We start from the raw sequence: 18,003 nt of genomic DNA on the forward strand, positions 1-18,003 counted from the left end.
GAATCAAAAGGGCACATATTACGCGTGTCGCGACCGCGAATAGCAAAGCCGCGGTCGCGGCACGCGATTTTCAGGGAATTCTCCTCCTGAAATTCGTCCGTTTTTGCTGCTCATACCGAGAATTATTAATTCTCGGTAGAGAATTGGTCAAAATGGCCCATTTGGATGCCTATTGACATGGTTTGTGCAATTTTGTTGATGATTTGGTTCCTGAACTTAATATAAAGTGTCCCTGCACTTAAAAACTAAAATAAATGACATTAATTGCAAGGAAAACCAAAGGTTTAACCTTAATAAATTGAATTAAAGTGTAATAAATTGGTTTATGAATAATTAATGAAACTTAAATGTTCATTTATTCATATAAGTTAAAAGAATCATATTAAGTGCATAATAAGTGCATATAAATATATATTAATTATAGGAACTTAGTCAATTGAATGAATTAATGTTTTAAACTCAATGAATGAAGTTTGTGAAAATTGGATTAAGTGTGAATATATGTGTTAATTAAGAAAACCATGATTGTTCAATATTATAGATTTTATATAGATTTAACCATGATTATATAAAAAATGGAATCAAACATATGTATATCTAACCTTTGTAAAATTAATAAATGAACTAAAATGAAATAGAACTTTATTGAATAAAACAAAAATTATAAAAACAAAGAATGAAACCAAATAATACAAAAACACACAAAATATGCACAAAAAGAAAAACTATAAACCTAAACTATTCTATATACTCATCCCTATCAAGCGGGATATTTCTGGCCTTAATACGATCAATTTGAAACTGCATGAAAGTTTCACGTTCCGGTGCAGATAGAAAGTGAGGCCCTGCTCGAAAGACACGTTTTACAAGTCCTTCGTGCTCGAGAAATTCATAGTCAATTGTCGGGAAGAATTCATCATCACTCCAGGGAACATCAATGGTACCCTTTGTACCAAGAATTATTCCACAGATTATATTGCCGAACCCAATCTTCTTATCCTTGGATCGAGAAGCGGCGACAAGACCCTCCATCATAATCTTTGAAGAATCTACTACATTTCCCTGGAATATATCTCCAAGGACATAAAGATCTGTGTCACGGACCACACTACTGAATGTGCGACCGAATAAACTGTGACACAGGAATTTGTGCAGATACAGCATGGAGTTGGAGCGAAAAGAGTGATTATAGGCGAGTTTTGAATTGAATCGCCAGAATCCAGTGAGCATTCTCCAAATATCAGTGGATGTCATGTCTTTTCCAGGATGACGTTTGATTGTATTCCTCGGGGGAAAACCAAACCAAGCATGCAACTCGGGATAACCGAAAGTAAAGATTTCGCCTTCTCGATGAAAACTGAGACGTACTCGGCGTTTGTTAGTGAAACGCACGGTACAGAAGAATTCGAGTATCCAGTCGCCTATTATTGGAAATCGCATTTGGGCGAATTTTGTCCACCCTAGGCGTTCCATATAGCGACTCATGTCATCAGTAATGCCTAGTTGGCTGTTAAGAAATTCATCCATATACAAGATTCCGGTGAAGAATTTGTAATGGTGATTCCAATAACGCCTACCTTCATCGTGATTGAAGATAGGAAAAGGCGCCCCATATCGCTTGGATAAGTCTGGGCGTTTGTTGCTTGAGGCAGCATTGTGCCTTGAAGGTTTGTATTTGGTAGGCATGGTGTTGGTTTGAAGGAAACAAAGTTTCTGTTACTAAATGAAAAATGGTGTTTTGAAGAAATCAGAGGCCTGATAAAGATGAAAAGAATTGTAACAGAACTTGAATCCTCTAGGACTAATTTATAAGAGTTTTAGATGAAAAGAGGTGTTGTTTTAATCATGAAAAGGTATAAAATTACACCTCTCGGGAACGAAGAAACTTAAGGTTTCGTTTGTCAAGAGGTTCGTCGAAAGGTTTAGGATGATTCAGACCTGAATGTGCAGGAATTACGCGTGTCGCGACCGAGAATTCTGAATTTACGGTCGCGACACGCTGATTTCCTTACGGAAATCAGGCGTTGTAAGCCATGTCCTGATTCACGGTAGAGAATTTATTATTCTCGGTAAGTTCAGAGAAAACCTAACCTATTTGGACAAATCTGAAAAATAGAATTCTTGGCAGAGAATTGCCTGAGACTTCAATTTCACTCTAAATAAAATAAAAATAAAATAAAATAAAATGAACAAAAATATAATAAAAATAAATAAAAATAAAACAAAATAAACTGTGATCGAAAAACTGAGTGATTTATACGTCAGAAAATCTTGTTACGAACGAAATTTCTATTTGTGAAATATTTTCGTAATAGATTTTACATCGATTACCATTAACTTTGAAACGAATTCCGTTAGGACCTTCCAGTTCTAAAGAACCATAATCGAATGTTTTGACGACTAAATATGGTCCTATCCATCTGGACTTAAGTTTTTCTGGAAATAAACAAAGTCGTGAATTAAATAACAGCACTTTATCCCCAACATTAAAGTGTTTGACTTTAATTTTGGCATCGTGCCATTTTTTCACTTTTTCTTTATAAATCTTTGCATTTTCGTAAGATAGATGGCGCAACTCATCTAACTCATTTAAGTCGAGCAAACGTTTCTTACCTGCTTGTCGTAAATCAAAGTTAAGTTCCCTAATAGCCCAATAGGCTTTATGTTCTAATTCGACTGTCAAATGACATGCCTTCCCATACACTAAGCAGTATGGAGTCATTCCTATTGGTGTTTTAAATGCAGTACGGTATGCCCATAACGCATTATTTAGTTTACAAGACCAATCTTTTCTTGATGATGAAACTGTTTTCTCTAGAATCCATTTGAGTTCTCTATTTGATATCTCCGCCTGACCATTTGACTGAGGATGGTATGGCGTTGATACGCGGTGGCGTACTCCATATTTTTTCATAAGCGTTTCAAAACTTCGGTTTATAAAATGAGTACCACCATCACTAACGATGACTCTTGGACAACCAAATCTACAAAATATATCGTCAAGAAAATTAACGATAACTTTAGAATCGCTCGTCGGGGTTGCAATTGCTTCAACCCACTTTGAAACATAATCAACGGCAACTAATATGTAAGTTTTACCAAAAGAAGGGGGAAAAGGTCCCATGAAATCTATTCCCCACATATCGAAGACTTCAACTTCTAATATGGTTGTGAGGGGCATCTCATCTTTCCTTCCTAGATTTCCTGTTCTTTGGCACTTATCACAACGAGTAATAAATGAACGGACGTCTTTAAACATCGTAGGCCAAAAGAAACCACATTCAAATATTCTAGCTGCTGTCTTGTTAGCTCCATTATGTCCTCCATAAGAGCTAGAATGGAATTCCGACATTATGGATTCATATTCATTTTCACCAACGCATCTCCTAATTATCCCGTCACCACAAGTCTTGAACAAAAAAGGATCTTCCCAAAAATACTGTTTAATGTCGAAGAAAAATTTCTTCTTTTGTTGGAAATTTAATCCTTCCGGAACAATATTGGCTGCAAGATAATTAGCAATATCTGCATACCATGGTGACATGACGCTTTTCATTTGATAGAGATGTTCATCAGGGAAATCATCTCATATACCGTTAGTTTCACCTATGGGACCGTTCTCATCTTCAAGTCTCGATAGATGACCGGCGATAAGGTTTTCTACTCCCTTTTTGTCTTTTATTTCTATATCAAATTCTTGTAACAATAAAACCCATCTAATTAGACATGGTTTTGCATCCTTTTTAGCAAATAGATATCTTAATGTTGCATGATCAGTGTAAATAATAACTTTCGAACCTAACAAGTATGACCTAAACTTATCACATGCAAAAACTACAGCTAACATTTCTTTCTCAGTTGTGGTGTAGTTTAATTGTGCACCGGAAAGTGTGTGACTTGCATAATAAATGACATGAAGTTTCTTATCCTTCCTTTGTCCTAAAACACATCCGACAGCTAAATCACTTGCATCACACATAATTTCAAATGGTAAATCCCAATCGGGTTTAGCAATAATAGGTGCACTGACTAAAGCTGTTTTTAATGTTTCGAAAGCTTTAACGCAATCTTCATTAAAATCAAAAGTGGAATCTTTCATGAGTAGATTAGTGAGTGGTTTGGAAATTACAGAAAAATTCTTAATAAATCTTCTGTAAAAACCGGCTTGTCCTAAAAATGATCTTACTCCCTTAACAGTAGTTGGAGGGGGTAATTTCTCTATTACTGAGGTTTTTGCTCTATCAACTTCTAATCATTTTTCAGATATTTTGTGACCTAAAACAATTCCTTCGTCAACCATGAAATGACATTTTTCCCAGTTTAATACCAAATTTGTTTCTTCACACCTAGACAAAACTTTATCCAAGTTTTCTAGGCACGAATCAAAAGAATCTCCATAAACTGAAAAATCGTCCATAAAAACTTCCATGATATCTTCAATGAAATCATTAAAAATCGCAGTCATACAACGTTGAAATGTTGCAGGTGCGTTACATAGACCAAAGGGCATTCTTCTATATGAAATGTTCCGTAAGGACATGCGAAGGTTGTTTTATCTTGGTCATCCGGGTAAATGTATATTTGAAAGAATCCGGAGTAACCATCTAGAAAACAATAGAAAGTGTGACCAGCTATCCTTTCGATCATTTGATCAATGAAAGGAAGAGGAAAATGATCTTTCCTAGTTGCTTTATTTAGATTTCTATAATCTATACAAACCCTCCAACCAGTGGTGGTTCGTGTAGGTATTAATTCACCTTCTTCATTCCTTACAACTGTTATGCCTCCCTTTTTAGGTACACAATGGATTGGACTAACCCATTCACTATCCGAGATAGGGTAGATGATTCCATTGTCCAGAAGTTTAGTAATCTCATTTTTTACTACTTCTTTCATATTCGGATTTAGGCGTCTTTGCCTATCCTCTTTAGGTGGCTTATCTTCTTCTAAGTGAATTCTGTGCATTACAATGCTCGGATTAATACCTTTTAAATATGAAATTTGCCAACCCATACTTCCTATCCTATTTCTAACAACTTCTTTCAATTTCTCTTCTTGGACTTGTGTTAATTTGTTAGAGATAATTATAGGTAGAGAATCGCCTTCGCCTAAGAAAGTGTACCTCAAATGACTTGGTAATTCTTTAAGTTCTAATTTAGGTGGAACTATAATTGAAGGCGGAACTGGTCCATCTTCTCGAATCAAAGGTTCTGGGTCCTTATCTTCTAGTTCCTCACTCATTATAGGTTCTATTATTTCTTCTTTTTGAACAATGTCATTTACACATTCTTCAATTAAATCAAGCTTCATACAAGCGAAATCCTTCATAGGATATTTCATCGCTTGAATCATATCAAACTCAATCTTATCATCTCCTATTCTTAAAACTACTTTCCCTTCCGACACATCAACTAGAGCACGTCCCGTGTTCATGAACGGTCTACCAAAGATTAACGGACAATTTACGTCATAAGCAAAATCTAAAATAACGAAATCGGTAGGAAAAATAAATTTGTCAACTTTAACTAAAACATCCTCAATTATACCGTATGGTCTTTTAGTGGTTTGATCCGCTAATTGCAAAACCATATTGGTACGTTTGATGTCTTCTTCTAAGCCTAACTTATTAAAAATAGATAATGGCATCAAGTTAATGCTTGCTCCTAAATCACAGAGACAACTGAGAAATTCAATATCTCCCAATTTACACGGAATGGTAAAACATCCGGGATCCTTGAGTTTAGTGGGCAAATTGCTTGACACAATCGAACTGCAATCTTCAGTTAGTGAAATGGATGAAATTCCTTCCCAACTGATTTTCTTTGAAATTAAATCTTTGAGGAATTTACCATAATTGGGAATTTGTGTAATCGCATCCATAAACGTCAAATTAATATGCAAATTCTTAAGTTTATCTAAAAATATTAAAAGTTGTTTGTCATAGTCCTTATTGCGGACTTTGTGTGGAAAAGGTGGTTTGGGTACAAAAGTTTTTGTACTAGAGTCAATTGGTGTATCTTTTTGTTTTAATGTATCTTCTTTGGGCTTCGGTAAATCAGTTCCAGGTAAGGTCGAATTTCCGGACATTTCCGAGCCTAAGTAATTTTTCCCTGAACGAAGAGTGATAGCCTTAACATGCTCTTTCGGATTTTCTTCCGTATGGCTTGGAAGACTTCCCTCTTTGCGGGATGGAATTGATTTAGCGAGTTGTCCAATTTGAATCTCCAAATTATGGATGCTAGATGATTGGTTTTTAATAAGCTGATCGAATTTACTCTCGATCCGTTTAAAACCATCGTCGTGATTACTTATTTTTCCGCTCATAGCATCAATGAATTTGTCGATTTTAGAAGATAAAGTGCTAATCGTATCTCTTGATTGATTTTGATAATTAGCAGTACGATTTTGATTAGCATTAGTATTATTATTATTATTATCTCTCCAGTTAAAGTTAGGATGATTTCTCCATCCAGGATTATATGTATTGGAATAAGGGTTATTATTTTGGTTTTGCCCTTGGACAAAATTTACCTGTTCAATTTCACTCATACCTTCGTAATCCACATCCGTATGGATTGAGTTACCATTAGGATCACACGGTGCCATAAACTTATCAATTTTGTGTGATAAGGCAGAAAATTGGGCTTGCAACATCGCTACTGGATCAAGATTCACTATACCTTTAACTGATGAAGTAGTTGAGGATGATGGTTTCGCTAATGGTACGTGTTCACGTTCCGCGGGCCATATACTGCTGTTGATTGCCATTTCCTCCAAAAGTTCTCTTGCTTGGGCAGATGTTTTCTTCATGAATAACCCTCCAGACATAGCGTCCAATGAACCTCTAGTCGTAGGAGTTAATCCATTATAAAATGTTTGCATTAAAAGTTCGGCGGGCAATTGGTGGTGTGGGCATAAACGTTGAAGTTCTTTAAAACGTTCCCAAGCCTCATAAAGAGTTTTATTATCGATTTGAGAAAAAGATGTTAACTCTTTAATGACTCTTGCGGTTTTTGCTAAAGGAAATTTTTTTGATAAAAATGCTTGGGCTAATTGCTCCCAAGTCTCAAATGTTGCGGCTGGCATAGAAGTTAACCATTCTTTGGCTCGATCCTTCAAAGTAAAAGGAAAAAGGCGAAGATTGATTGCTTCTGCAGTCACATTTGGTATTTTAAAAGTGTCACAAATTTCTAAGAAATTTGTCAAATGGGTATTTGGATTTTCGTTAGGTAACCCGTAAAATGTTACGTTATTTTGAAACATATTAAGCAACGCAGGCTTAATTTCAAATTGGTTTGCATTAATTTGGGGTCTAACTATACTGTTTGTTACACCGGCCACTCCTGGCCTAGCGTAATCCATAAGTGTGGCCATAACTTCTGGCTCGGTAATTCTAGTTTTTATTGGGGTTTTGTTTTTGTTTTTCTTTTCTTTCTTGTTCTTTTCAAGAGTTCTTTCAATTTCTGGGTCAATAAGATCTGGTGACGTGCCTGAACTTCGAGAACTGCGCATGAACTTGAAATTTCGCACGAACCGAAACTACGTACAAAACAGAATTTGAAAAATAAATATGTTAGTAATTGAAATAAAATAAAATATAAAAGTTTGAATAAACCTAGATTCGTAATAAAACACGAAAAATTTAAAATTTTGTCAAAAATTTTGGCGTTCCCCGGCAACGGCGTCAAAAACTTGTTGAGCGATTTCCGCAAGTGCACGGTATACACTTGTAGTAATAAAAGATATTGATCCCACAGGGAACGTTTTTTAAACAAAACTTATTTACAATCGGTTAAATTTACTTTTAGGTTTATAATATGGAAAAATCGTTTAATCGGTTTTGGTTTTGAAATTGCTAGAATGAGAATTAGATTAGATTATGAAAACGTTAGAAAATACTCTATTTTAAGAATGAATTTGCAAGATAGCAACGTTTAGTACTTTTTAGAAAAGTAAACAAATGTATTTATTTGCATTAAGCAAAGAAAACAACTTTAAACTTTGTACGAATTATAAAGATGAAATAAATGACGGAACCTCTAATTAATTGGCTTTGTACATGACAAAACCCTTCCGGGATAGTTGCCCTTAATCAAATTAAAACTCTTTCGAGATAATAATTTGCCTAAGTGTTCAACAAAGTTTCCTTGTAAAGATTTTGGATTAAATACGTTTTAATGAAAACACCAGCAGTCACTTTAGTGGATTGGTTACCATAAGTGCTGCATAAAAATCTATCGAATAGAACGGACTTTATTAGATGAAATATAAATTGATACAAGTTTACAGAGAACATGGAGCATGGAAACATTCGACGACTTGCAAGTGAACGGGTTGTCAATCCTTTCCTTGGATTTCGTTAGAGTTTGTCAGGCTCAGGGGCGGATCCTCTACTCAATCTTCTCGTTGAATCTTCGTAATAGAGACTGGGTCGGTCTACTACCAAAATGAAAACTAAACTAGAATAATGTCTAAACGCTACTAAACTTGTTATTATTGAATAAACAATGTGTGTACATCATATTGCTTTTTACAGAATCGAAATCTAACTTCTGAATCACTTGACTCGGAATTTCTGCATAAATTCTATACTAATCTCTTTTTTCTACATATCTTCAACTCTCCATCAACTCTTTATTTATAGATGTTGAAGAGTCTTGATTGAAGTGTCGTGTCCGTTGTGAAGGATCGTGTCCATTGCGAAAGGACATCTTTATCCACCCGAACGATCGCGTTTCGTCGAAAACGAAACTGTGTAACTAGGCCTCTACAAACTCCTGCTCGTACCGAGAATATTAAATTCTCTACCGAGAATGGGGGAGCATCAATTGGTCTTCAAACGGAAGGGAAGGAGAAACCGAGGAACGCGTGTCGCGACTGTGAATGTGGGGGCCGCGGTCGCGGCACGGAACATTTTTCGGCTCTTCTGCTTTCGTTCGCGTCCTCGATTTGGCGTTATTAATTTATGTCGTCTTCGACTCCTTTTATAGGGTTTTTCTTCTGTTTTTGAGCTCTTTTCGTTCCTATTTGGATTTTACCAAATATTTATGTACCTTACAAGAAAGAAACATATTCGAGAGTAAAAGCTTTCTAAACAGTTATAAATAGCATAAATTCGTAGCAAAACTGATGTAATTATTGATGATATTTTAGGTATATTTTGGGCTTAACAGTCCTATACCACAACCCCAATTAAGATTTCACAAATACATAATTGTTTAGTCAACTACATTTCACAAATAAACATGACTCAATATATAAGAAATAAACTAATAGGTCAGGTTCAAAAATTCTGTACTTTAAAGAAACAGAACATTCCCAGAAAAATGAAATCAACTTGAATTGCAGTGGTTGTTTGATGCATTAACTCTTGAAAGCTACCTTTGCTTCATTAACTCTTGAATTTCAGAACATTCCCATAGAACATATTCTTGTTTTATGATGCCAAAGATATATAAAGGAAACCAACCGGTTCATGTAGTGAACAATTTGACAATAAAGCTTGATCAGTCAACCTATTACCAGAATTTCATTTACATAAGGCCTGTTTGGTTGACCAATTTGCGGGTACAAGTTAGTTGAATTTCTTCCGAAATAGCTACAAGAAGATGTTTCTTAATACGGGTAAATTTCATCAATGGTGTACAACCTTTGTCCCATTTCACACTTTGGTGTACAACCTTTATTTTGTCTCACCAATATGTACGACCTTATAGGTGACCTCTCACTATGGTGTATGGCCGGTTAAAATGACTGGTCAACGCCAGTCAATGCGCCACATCACCCTTTTTTCATCTCTCCCATTTACAAAAGTGGGACCCACCCTTATATAATTTCTAAAATACCCTTATTTGATTTTAACTCCTAAAACTATTAAAATACTCTCTCTCCTCTCTCCTATCCCAAATAATTTTCTATCTCCGTCATTTTCCTATTTTGGATGTACTTTGAATAAAAATATTCATAAATCTTGTTCATCTTCAACTCATCCAACTCTTCCTGTGAATCACAAGCAACTGAAACCATGCCAACAAATTTTCTCTATGAATCCACTATCCTATCTGTATATCCTCTTATTTCCCCTGTTATTCGAACTCCCATCTCCTCCTCCACCATTTCCTCTCGCTTCCTCTCCTCCACCATATACGCAGCTTCTCCGTGCGCCGATGAACAATATCCACTGCTTCTCCATACACCGGTGAACGATATCCGCTGCTTCTACTCGAAAAATCAGTTCCGAAGCTTCTCCATCTCGCGGAGGCACTATATGACGGATTTTATCGAAAGATTGCAGTATCAGCCACACCGGATGAGGACTGTTTTGGAGTTGCAGATCTTCTCGTAGAAGCTGGTCAAGATTGCGGAACTATCGTCGTCGATTTTTAATTTTCCCAATAGTATGATGTTTTTTATTATGAATTTAGGGATTTTGACAATAGGGATTTAGTTGTATTAATTTGTTAGATTTATAGTTCAGTTGAGTTTTTTGGATTCATGGGATTCAATTAATTTTTTTGGATTCCATTTTATATGAGTTTTTACTCTGTGGATTTGAGTTTTTAAAGTTGAACTTTAGATAGAGATAGAAGTGAATAAATGGAAAGAGACGAAGGAGAGACAAAGTAAGAGGATGAAGGAAAGAGAGAAGATACGGATAAATCTGAATGAGAATAATGATGGTGAAAGGAAATATCAAAAGACATAAAAATGATTTAAGTATTTGTTGGGCCTTTATTTTATTTTAAATAATGTAAAAATTATTGATGTGAAATTATACTTTAGTTAATTAAGAGGAAAAATCAATAAAGGCATTTTAGACATTTTAATCTTAGAGGTCCCACTTTTGTAAATGGGAGAGATGAAAAAAAGATTATGTGGCGTGTTGACTGGCGTTGACCGGTCATTTTAACCGGCCATACACCATAGTGGGAGGTCACCTACAAAGTCGTACATATTAATGAGACAAAATAAAGGTTATACACCAAAGTGTGAAATGGGGCAAAGGTTGTACACTATTGATGAAATTTACCCTTCTTAATACTAACCAAACACTTTTATTCTGCGGTTTTGACTCAAAAAGTAAAAAGGAGCTACAAAAAGAAGAACCGAACAGACGCATAGATCAATCATACAAACCCAAAACAACTGAATCAAGCTCTCACAGTTCAATTTTCACACCATCAAACAACACGAAACTAACCGAAACATTGAGATTAGAGAATTAAATACCAGCAGCTGAATGCTAATAACACGATAGGGGATCTAATAATATTGAGACCTAAATTGGTACCTTTTTTAAATGTTAAGCCTATATTGGTGCTATTTTGTATGTTGAGCCTAAATTGATACTTCCCTAAAAACCATAGGCCTATTTTGGCACCTTATCCCTGCCTTAGACATATCAAAGAAGCTAATAGCTCGCCCGGGGAAGGAGCTTTTCGGAGCGAACCAATCTTCCGTACCGATCCCTTGACTCTCTCTCTATAAAAAAAACTAGGTAAGGGGGAATTAAAATTTATGGTGCACAGAAGATGGCACGGTCTTTCAAAGCTAGAAGTTAAAGCGGGCATTCATACTTGGATTCTGATTGGAATTCTTTCCTTAAACAAAGGAGCTCTTTGATTCAGCCCCTGATTCGTTGATGTCTCCAACTACAATACACCATCCAAAAATAGCAAAAATTTCAAAATCTCGCCCAAATTCATAGCAAATCCATTAATAGAAATCAGACCCAAATTCATTTGGGGAACAAGAACAAAGGTAGAATTTATTTGGGGAACATGATATCTACCAACAAGAAATAAACTTATATGGACAAAAACATGACAAACACAATTTAGGATAAAATGGATCTTATGTTATTTTAAGTTTAAAAAATTATTCTGATCATTGTGCATATAAATATAAAGAAGCAAAAGGGTTGCTTCTCTTACACCATTTTTCATTTCTTGTCAAGAAACATTTCATATAATCAAAGCCTTTATTAACATAGCCAAATGTGAAAGAACATTGACACAAACTGAAATCACATATCAGGATGAAACTGAAGCAATCAGCAAGCACAAATATTATGATGAACATATCTGCAGCATGTACTAGGAAACTTCAATATATGTTATGCATCTTGATGCATCAAGTTCAATGACTGATCAAACAGAGATCGAAAAATATGGTTCAAGATCAAACAGGGATTGAAAAATAAAATTATCTGGACTAACAAATAACAAAGCCACATAATTAGTGCATTAAATACCTGGCCAGGTCTTAATTACTCTCCCTAATAGTATACCTTGACAATCCTATCAACATAATCCGCAAAAAGCTTTCCTTCCCAATACACCAAACAGCTCACTGCAGAACTACTTGTTATTGATCTGATTGGTCTGGTATCTACTTCAAAATCTGATTACATGTATAGTGAGAGCAAACTCTAATTTCACAACTTTAATTGTAAAATTGGGAAATAATTAGATTGGTGTGATTAAGGGGCAAAAAAGCAAAGAAGGGTATTTATACATGTACTAGTATTTATACATGTTACCCATATGATTATCATCTCCATTTTTTTCTATATATAAGACAAATATCTTCTTACAAACCAAAAAACAAACTTCTTTTGAATTTGAACTTACAGCAAAATATATATAATTCCAAACTATCCTAATTAAAGAGAGGATAATCATTTTGTCTTTGTATAGATTAGAAATGGGTGAAGTGAATTATTAAAGTTACAGAGGAAACATATTGATAGGTAGTCTTTGCTAGTTGTGTCTCATTTCGACTACATGCTTCTCTAAATAACATAACATGCTTTCATCAAAACATGTATATTTGCTTAATTACATAGCCAAAATCTCAAATACTAATCTTCATCAGCATTTGATGGTAACCACATAAAGCAAACATCTTTGAGCCATGGCAAAAGATGCCATTAGTTATGCAAATTAGAAGGATTCACCAAAAGCACATCCTAGCAAGGTCAAATTAGCAAATCCTAGAAATATGGGAATGTATCATAACAGAACATCAAAAGGGATTGTTTATAAGAGATGAAGATGAAGGTCACAATAACCAATTATACACAAACATACACGCATACATACACATGTTTTGTTGGTCTGTCTATTGTAGAAAAGTTCAGTTAGTCATAAAAACAAACACTTGGTGTGCATTTCAGAGTGCGAAAAGTTACCTGAAGCAATTATCTAAAATCATCTCTGTGAAACAATTTGAAGGAATTGACAAATCACAAGACCCAAACTGCCTAGTTCAACAATAATCCAAAAACTCCTTCACAAGATCAATCACCAATTTATGTACAAAAACGCATAATAGATGACATAAATTTATTATAGCCCAAAAATTCAGATCGAACTTACCAGAACTTGAATTCAAGAAGGCCATAACCAAATGGACAGAACTTGTTAGATCCACAAGTAAGGAGACTAATGTCATCTTGGATCTGCAGATCAGCCTAGAGAGAGAGAAAAAGACAACAAAAAGATTAAACATGTAGATATTGTAGATTATGTATAAACCTATACATAAATTAGGGCCACAACAAGACAGGTAAACCATCGATTCAAAATATGGGGAACCTTACCTCCAACTTTAAAATCAATCCTCTAAGAGCTGAAGAAAATGGAGGAACAAAGACAACATATAAAGCAAAGTAGGAAAAGGGAGACCATGGCTGCTCTAAGGTGTTGCCATCAACGCTTTGTTGAGAGGAGGAAAGAGAGAGAAACTATTTGGAGATCTTTAGTTTGAGGATGAAAGATGTGGAGATAGAAAAAGAGGATATGAAAATAGAAATGAGAAGAGGGGGAATCGATTTTAGGTTTTGAGTTTTGAGCGCGCGTTAAATTTTTTGCTCTTTTTGCTCCCCCGCTTTTCTAAGTTCTGGTTGCCGCTTTTTTATTTTCGTACAACAATGACAATCATTTATTCGAAGTGTCGTCTGATGCTTAAGTGACTTTTCCATCAAAATCGCGTTCTTTTTGGGATGACAGCATACTGTAACCGTAATGTCATCTGAGACGCGAGCGCATTTTTTATTTCGCCTTCCGATGACATAGAATTAAAATACTGTCACGAAACATATTCAGACGACACGAAAACAAATGTCTGTCATGTATCTTGTGTCATGTGAAAGGGAAAATGGCATAGTGTAAGGTTGATAGTAATTGAGGAATATGAATATTTGGTGATAGCTAAGAAATAATCGATAGTAATTGAGGAATATGGATATTTGGTGAAAGCTAAGAAATAATTTGAACTTTTTCGAGGATTGAGTAACTAGCTAATGAGGACTAAAAATAAGATTTGATGGTTAGCAATATCTAGGTGTATGAAATTTTGGTGATATGGGTTATGAGTAAGTCATAACATTGAGCTAGAGATATAGAGAATTGTCTATATAGGTGTTGCTGGAAAATCAGATTCGTACCTGAATCTTGTTATGCATTTTTAGACCAGATATAGGCCGAATCTGTCATGGAGTCCTAATGTAATGGAGTTGGTAAATATGTTGAGGTTCTTGAATGACTAATGTAGTAAGGATATTGATTTATTTAGAATATATATCTAAGAGGAATACTTGAAAAGTTTGAAATTTATGATATTTGGATAATTTGGAGACTCCGAAGTATTGATTGTGATCTTTCTATTTCATGCCCGATGCCGATTGAGGTCGTCTAGGGTTGGGTGTGACAAAACCCATAAAACACATATGTCAAACATATACCCAGAAATCGATTTTGCATGCGGTAAACCCATAAATTAACTCGATAGAAAGAAGAAGTTGAAGGCTTACTGTTATGTATTTCTTCTCCACTGGAATTTGAAGAATTTTTCACTCGACAGAAAGAAGAATTTGAAGGCTTACTGTTCTACGTATTTCATCTCCACTAGAATTCGAAGAACTTTTCACTCGACATAAAGAAGAAGTTGAAGGGTTTTGTTCTGCGGTTTTTTCTCCACCGGAATTCGAAGATATTTTCACTCGATAGAAAGAAGAAGGCGAAGGGTTTTGTTGTTTAAATATTATTAACAGAAGGTCGAAAGAGTTCTTACATTGTTTGTATTAACGCTTTAAATATTAGTTGCCATGTAGGTTCCAAAATTTAATTATTTCTAATTTTGTAAATAGGGACATGTAATGATGTCGAACACCGTTTATACCAAATAAGCAGGTTTGTTAGATTAGGGTATAATTGCAGGTTTGTGGAAGGTTTAGAGATAGTTTTGTGGATGTATTTGATGTAAGGGCGCTTATTCGTGATAATACAAGAGTGAATATGTATATTAACCCTAAAATGTATAAAAGTCTTACAAATTTCCGTAACATTTGTACACTTTTACATAAAGTAATTATTTTTGGTTAAAATATTAATAAAAAATAATTTTATTTGTTAATTAATTTATATTTTATTTATAAATTTAGTAAATAACACTAAATGATTTTTGTAAAAGGTAAATATTTTATGTGAAACTCGATTTTGGAGAATTCGTTAATATTTTAACGAAAAAACAACTTTACGTAAATTCAGTCTTACTGTACGTAAACTATGTCGATCAATACAAGATTGACGTAAAGTTGAAACATATTACGTAAACTTCATATTTTTCGTGAAATTAGAGATTTTTTTTGAAAAATAGCAACTTCACGTATATTAAGTCTGACTTTACGTAAATTGACACTATTTTATGTAAAACGTATAAAACCTTTACAAATTTTCGTAATATTGGTATACTTTTATATAAAGTAATTATTTTTCGTTAAAATATTAGTAAAAATAATTTTATTTGTTAATTAATTTAGATTTTATTTATAAAATTAGTAAATAACACTAAATGATTTTCGTAAAAGGTAAATATTTTACGTGAAACTCAATTTTTGGAGAACTTAGTAAATTTTAGTAAAAAATAACAATTTTACATAAATTCAGTCTTACTTTACGTAAACTATATCTAGTAGTAGAAGACTACTGTAAAGTCGAAAGATTTTATGTGACCTTCATATTTTTCGTGAAGTTAGTAATTTTTTTCATAAAATAACAACTTTACTTATATTAAGTCTCATATTAAATTTGTTATGCTTTATTTTTTTTGGGTCATATAACACTTTCAATATTCTTTAGGGTTTATTATTAAAGTTTATTATTTTTTATTTTAAACGTCGTTTAAACTGAAACAACAACGTTTCATTTGAAAAATTGCAGAGATAAATTACAAAACAAAACATCTCTTTGCTTTGGTTAACGATCGCGATACAATGCCCTATTCTCCACCGCCCGTAATTCAGGTGTCCTTATTGTCCATTCAGCATTGCTCCGACGACCTAGCCTCCACCGGTCGGTAGATGTCACGACCCAACCCAGACCATGACTGACACATAAATTAAGTTAACTTTAATATATGCTAGACTTAGTTTTGAACTATAAAACTTCAAAATCAACTAGCAAAATATCAAACTCGTCTCAATTACATCAATAATCTTTAAAGGAATCAACTGCGCAAGTCTAAACCAATAAGCAAAAGTCTCCAATAGATAAAAATAAACTAAATTATTAAGCAGTCTCCTTCAACATCAATCCAATGGTTACCTCACGAACAAGGACTTAATCTGAAAAAGAAAGATTCAACGTGGTATGAGATTTTCGTCTATACGAGCGAAAACCTCAGTAAGCGATAGATATAACACACAATATAAAAGGAACATGCAGGCAGACTGATACTATTAAATTATGACAATTATAGTTCAAAATTTAGTATTTCAAAATCAGTTAAACTAAAGGGTCAATATAAGATAATCAATTCAAAATACTGGTAATTAATTGTCAAACATAATACTAAAGCCTTTCAAAATATCAAATATTAGAATAATAAAAAATAAGGCAAAATCTTTAAAACACATGGTACATTGTAACAGAGTGGTGATACTGCACACCACCAGCGCCAGATAAATGGTAAGCGCGCTACCAATAACAGATACAGATAACAGGTAATTGCCTTCACCGATCATATACATGATTCTAATGTTGACACAACTGACGACAAACTGACAACTGACAACCCGACATCAAGGATAGATGCAAAGTCCTAATGTTATGAAGATCGGTGAGAGGGCAGATAACAAATGCAGATATACTGAGCACGTGTACCAGTTTGAAAACATATAGTATACATATGTAAATAAGAAAATCTTAACTGATTGAACGAATTATCAGATTTCTAAAATAAAAGTGATAACTGCGACAAATCGCATATCAGAAAGTACAAATCACATCAAATCAAATTTTAATAATTTCATTGTAACTGATAATAAAACAAATCAAATATAAAGGCATACTCCCAGAATATACGCTCTAATACTAAGGATATTTAGTAAACCCAATGTTCAAGAAATACGCTTTTATGAAAGAAAATATACAGTCAAATGCTAATTTTCGATAAATAGTTTTTCAGTCGAACCCCGACAGCTCGTCTCTCAATCAACGGGGGGATATCAAAATTTTCCATTGGTTTAGTAACAAGGGAGAATGAGTAAACTAATCTTAATCATATCTAAACTAGCGGGGAGAATTAACATTCTAGGGGGCTGCAATAGATAATTGAATATACAAAAAAAAAAAGAATAATTTAAATATAGTCTGGAACAAAACTATAGAGTATGTGAATGTGATATATTGTAAAGGCTTAATACATCATTTGCCCCCTGAACTTATCCAAAATGGTTGATTGTCCCCTTGAACTTTCAAAGTGTCTCAATAGTCCCCTAAATTTGTATAAAATATTCAGTTAGCCCCCTAAACTTGCGTAAAATGTAATCAATTAATCATTCGATTGTAAAAAAGTAAGCAAATGCGAAAGATATATTACATGTGCCTTAGAATGTTATTACATCCTTCATAAAATAGATTAAAATATGTTAAAAAAGAATATCTTACTTATTTAACTATAAAACATTTTCTTCTCTAATATTATAATTGCATACCCCGA

General features: G+C 34.0%; 1 non-coding gene across 1 annotated transcript; it reads left to right on the top strand.

Moving 5' to 3' along the window:
* Nucleotides 1-6,898: 6,898 nt before the first annotated feature.
* On the top strand, nucleotides 6,899-7,005 carry LOC136221300 (small nucleolar RNA R71). Its single transcript, XR_010685074.1, has one exon. It is a non-coding gene; the product is annotated as a small nucleolar RNA R71 (small nucleolar RNA).
* Nucleotides 7,006-18,003: the final 10,998 nt, after the last annotated feature.

Source organism: Euphorbia lathyris, chromosome 2 (assembly GCF_963576675.1).
Source record: "Euphorbia lathyris chromosome 2, ddEupLath1.1, whole genome shotgun sequence".
NCBI lineage: Eukaryota > Viridiplantae > Streptophyta > Magnoliopsida > Malpighiales > Euphorbiaceae > Euphorbia > Euphorbia lathyris.